Consider the following 5,499-nt stretch of genomic DNA (forward strand, 5'->3'; position numbering starts at 1 on the left):
ACAACGCATGTGTTTGTATGCACCACATTTCTGGCACTGCACCTGTGAATTAAAAAAAAAAAGAAGAAGAAATAAACAAACAAAAAACAAATGAACAAAGTCCATTATATAAACAATCTATATGGCTAAGGACATGTCATAGTGTACCCGGTCTTTGGCTGCAATCACACACCAGCACTGACTGCACTTCCTGACTGCATTTTCCAATGTTAGAGAAAAAGAAGGCGGCTAATTCTGTCTTTACCTATTGAGGAAAATAAGTAGTGGCAAAGTCAGGACCTGGGGCCTGTTCTTCGTACCTCGCTAAGTAAGTTAGCTGGATTAGATTGTTGACGATTTCGCGTGATCCTGGATCGTTCGGTTCCCCGAAGCCCATCCGGGACTTGCTGTCATAGCAACAGAGCCGTAAGCGTAAACCTGCTGGGGAGCAGGTTTACTTTATGTAAACAGGATTAGATCGCGGCCACGCAGGTATGCCCGCGTCATTCATACGAAAGCAACAGCGATATTCCACCACTGTTTCACCATAAATAAATAACATCACTGTAACCAAAGATAATGCAGCACCTGATCCATTTATTGATTTCACACAGGTCATTTCCTAAAAAAGGGAAATGAACTATTAACATTCTATTACATGTATGTGATTATTACAGATGTAATTCATATTTCAGAGTAGTAATTGTAAATTACTTCGTGTAATCAAGATGAGAGACCACGGCTATAAAAGCGAAGGTGGATTTGGGAAGCCTGTCGCAGCCATGTCCTGTCCGTATACGCGACCAACCCATTGCGGAAGGTGCAAGATTGATAAGGAGAGTCCTCAGAATTCAGCGTATATTGCGGGACAGACAGGATCCTTTAGCTCAGCGCGACAGTGTGCTCATAGAGAGATATCGATATTCCCGTGAGGGTATTATTTACTTAACCAACTTGTTGACGAGGGGGTGCAGGACCACCACCTGTCTTTTTTTCCTCTGCCCTTTTCTTGGTTGCTGTTATGAACAAACTAACAGAGTATTACAGGCCAGTATTACCTTGCCAAGAGACGCAAAGCAATCTAAGAGATAAATATTACCATTCTGTAGAATACTCCTGTATTCCACTTTTACTTGTTCCCATGTTCTTGTGGGTCTTGTTGTGGCTCTAATGTGAAAGGGGATATAATATAACATATTATAATATAATATAATGCCATATGATATTGGACAATATAGTGTCATATGATAGATCTACCCTACCGCCTACTGGTGTTGGCCAGAGGGGCCGATGGCGCGATATGGCAGCCTGGCTACAACCGTAGCTTGCCTCCACCAGTGTGTGAATGTGGGAGTGAATGAATAGTGGTATCGTAAAGCGCTTTGGGTGCCTTGGAAAGCGCTATATAAATCCAATCCATTATTTTTATTATTATTAAATTACCTACGAGTTTGATTTGTCAGCAACTTTCTGCCAGCCCTCTCTCCTTGCTTTTGCAGCCTTTGCAGTGTTCTCTTGCGTTTTAATTAAACTCTGAAACTCCTGAAATCCCTCACTCATGAGTTCTTGCTCTGCTGCCGGAAAATACCAAGCACGCCCCTTCGACATTTTCGCCGACCAATCAGCGGGTTGCCGATCAATGTTTCTACTATCGATGCGTAGCCCCTTTTACGACACCCAGTGATGTCACATTCCTGCGTCCAGCTGTACTAATCGTCAACAGCAGGTGTGTTCGGGGAACCGGATTAGCGAGCTCACGGTTAGCGCGATGGTTTGGTCTTGGATGTGTCATTTGATCTTGGATGTAGTAAGCGACGTACGAAGAACAGGCCCCTGAGCTTTGGGATTTCAGTGTTGTACTCCTCCACTTGTGTTTTACCGTCAATGAGAGATTGGGAAAACTAATAATTGACGAAGAAGAAAAAAAAAGAACAAAAGAAATTAGGTTAACAAAGAAATGATTTTTTTTTCAGCATTACTGCTGAAATCGTTCAATCTACAAAAAAAATTTAGATTTTACCATCCTGCCTCTAAGGCTTTAAAAACTGAATAGGCAAAAATGTAAACATTACTTATATAGATTAAAGCTATAGTTTTCAGTACCATTATGACATGCACTCCACATGAGTTCCCATCCTGTTGATGTGGGTGGCTCACATGTGACAAAGTCCACTCTCCAGTGCAGCCTCTTGCTGAAGCAAATGAGCTGAGAGATCGCAGTTATTACAAATAAAAAGCATATAGAGAAATCAATAACCACGTTCGGTAATGATTTCAATTAAATTAAATATGTTATGTTAAATATGTTAATTAATTACCTCCAGTTTTTCAACACCGCACTTTTTCTGACCTCCGACTCTCCAAATGAATTCATATAGACTATGGTCCTCTTGGGTATGTCACAAAACTGTTTTGTAAAAAGATGGATATGGTAGGCTTGTGCCTTGAGCTTTCCTAATGAGGGACACTGAAAAGTATCATGCACTAGAGAGAGTGCAAAATCTGTGCAACTTACAAACAAGGTCCAGTGGCTGCCGTTTTCCAGACAGGCTCCAATCAATTTCTCATACATCTGAAAGATGTTTTTCTGGAAATAAAAAGAATGTGACAAGTATGTTTTTCTGTCAAGAATGACACTGCAAAACTGCGAAAGCTTGTCAGGTGAGACTTGTAATTAATTCTGCAGATACACAAACATAGAAAGTGTCATTTTTTGTTTACATTAATTAAGTTCTATAGTGTGTACGAAACAAATCAAGACCACAGACTCAACACGTACCACTCAATTTTTGGTGTTCTTTATCAGTTGGCCAAGAAAGAAATGTTTTAATCTGTGTGCATTGCTTTTGAGCAAGTCTTTACACAGAAAAGGTTTCAGAAAGGTATTTTTCAGGTTCTTCTGACAAGGCTTCAATTTTGGAAAATGCTGTTTGTTTATAGTGGCAACTTATAAACCCTTTGTGATAAGAACATAGTTACCACAGTCCAAGTCATACCTTCAAAAAGTATGCACTTTGTGCTCTTGTGGACCCATCCAAAAATTTTCCAGTGATTTGGCTTGGTATTGGATAAATGTGAGGGAAATTCTATAAAAATAACATAAATACACCTATGTTTTCAAATACATTACAAAAAACGTAAACATGCTATGTCATTATGATCAAACCAGCTTTTCAACATACCTCACACTGCAAATAGATTAGGCCATCTATTACCTTATAAAACAAATAAATAAATACATATAAATAAAAACAGAACTAAGGAACACGATTCATTAAGTAAATTGTACAATAAAGTGTATTTAAAGCAGAATTTAACATTAGTTTTATGACAACATAAAAGGATTTTTATGTCAAGAGGTACCTCATCTGAAATGTTTGTCTGGTCAAACAGGGATTTCAAACTTGAAATAGAATAGAGCTACTCCAGCTACTCCCACAAGGTAATCTGTGAGAAAGCATATGCTGTAGTCAACAGATATCATTTTCTTTTTGCATGCTGCAACCATCATCCATTTCAGTCTTCTAGGAGCTTTGTCTGGTTGTAGTTCTTTTTTCTCCTCCTCTCCCCTCATCTATTAATTAAATTGTTTTCTGACCTTCCTAACTGTTTCCGACCTGTCTTCCCAATGTGATGTTTAAGCAATATATGTATGGTCAGAAGGGAGTGAAATTTCCATTGCAGTTGTACGTGTAACATTGCATGTGATAATAAAAGGCTTGATTGGTTGATTATTCAACATGAGTTGACATTTACCTGACATTGTGAAGGAGTCACAGTTTCTGTAAGGGTGTAAGAACATAACATGTGGATTTGTCACACTTATTTTTCACAAGTTAATAACAATCAATAATTTTCATTCCATTATTAACAAGCTATCACACGATGTCCCAGGGACAACATCTACACGGTGTCCCAGGGACAACATTTACACAGTGTCCCAGGGACAACATTTACACGATGTTCCAGGGACAACATTTACACGATGTCCCAGGGACAACATCTACACGATGTCCCAGGACAAATTTGTAAATTTCTGGATTACTGTTAATCTCCATAGAATCAAGAACTCATGTCAAGTTTCACAGCTATGGACCAGTTAATTATGTTTCCAGTTTGATTCATAGATTCAGCACACAACCATAAGTCTAGGCCTTTTAGTTCAAATTCTCTTCACTTATGTTTGTAAAATGATCAGGGAAGCTACTGCAATTTTGCCTGACCCAACCCCCGGGCCACGAAACACCCAAAAAGTTGGGGAACGCTGGTCTAGAGAATAGTGGTTAGCTAATGCTGTCGTCAAGTAGCCTATCACTAGCAAACAAACAGCAAGCCAAGTGAGGAACATATGTATAATGCTTACCGTTTATTAAAGAAAAGTATCCTAAATTGACTTCAAATTCGGCGGACAGGCGGCGGTTTCTCGCTTCTTCACTTGTATTTCGAAAAAATTCTCGAAGGCGGGTATTTCGAAGACGCAAAGGAATGACGTCACAAGAGCGTGATTGGTCACTTGCAATGTTGAACCTGGAACAACATTAATCATGATGATGTGGGAACAACACCAACACAAGGATATCAGATCGTCCATATATATATATATATATATATATATATATATACACATATATATATATACACATATATATATATACACATATATATATATACACATATATATATATATATATATATATATATATATATATATATATATATATATATATATATACACATACATACATACATACATACATACATACATACACACACATGTATATATGTATAGAAAAAAAAAAAACACCCAGCACGCCCCTGCGGGCGATTTATCTTTCAAGCTCGGGTCCTCTACCAGAGGCCTGGGAGCTTGAGGGCAGTGTTGCCAACTCCTCAGTAAGGAAAATCACTATTGGTTGTCCTAAAAGTCGCTAGAAGTCACTAAATGACGTCATCGCCTAATTTGCATAATTGGTCATGCTAATCTAATTGTAACTTATGTTGTTGGAGAGAGAAATAACATTGTGGAAGGGACATAAAGTGAGTAAAAAACGTCCTAAATACATTTAGAGTTTATTTAGAACTACAAATTAAATTTCTTTTAGCAATTATTGGTTTTTTTAATGTCACAATTCTAACCCTGCTCCTTTACCCAGGCTTGGACCGGCAAAAGTGACCCGAAATAGGCACTCTGGTGGAGTTACTTTGTGTGTGTGTTTATAAGTAGTTTTAAACCTTGTGATCCACAAAACAGCATAAGAGTAAAAGAGTAAAAGAACTGACTGCGTTACAGCACCCGCTGCTTGTTGAGAGTAAAAGCGATACGCGCTTTCACGTCTTTTTTAGCGACTTTTTTTTTAGAAAAAAAGTCGCTAAGGGGTCTGAAAACTCACTAAATATAGCGACAAAGTCGCTAAGTTGGCAACACTGCTTGAGGGTCCTGCGCAGTATCTTAGCTGTTCCCAGGACTGCGCTCTTCTGGACAGAGATCTCCGATGTTGTTCCCGGGATCTGCTGGAGCCA

At 38.6% G+C, this 5,499-nt stretch overlaps 1 long non-coding RNA gene across 2 annotated transcripts; it reads right to left on the bottom strand.

Annotated features, from left to right (window-relative positions):
• Positions 1-2,080: 2,080 nt before the first annotated feature.
• Positions 2,081-3,627, bottom strand: LOC146672168 (uncharacterized). 2 transcript variants are annotated; one of them, XR_014911620.1, is made up of 6 exons: positions 3,343-3,627; positions 3,162-3,194; positions 2,976-3,065; positions 2,495-2,566; positions 2,298-2,386; positions 2,081-2,185 (listed from the first exon to the last, which is right to left on the bottom strand). It is a non-coding gene; the product is annotated as an uncharacterized LOC146672168 (long non-coding RNA). The 2 variants fall into 2 exon arrangements; XR_014911619.1 differs by having other exon boundaries at positions 2,091-2,386.
• Positions 3,628-5,499: the final 1,872 nt, after the last annotated feature.

This window comes from Rhamphochromis longiceps, linkage group LG4 (genome assembly GCF_057381845.1).
Source record: "Rhamphochromis longiceps isolate RC_006_pf linkage group LG4, R_longiceps_female_GT1.1, whole genome shotgun sequence".
In the NCBI taxonomy this organism is placed as follows: domain Eukaryota; kingdom Metazoa; phylum Chordata; class Actinopteri; order Cichliformes; family Cichlidae; genus Rhamphochromis; species Rhamphochromis longiceps.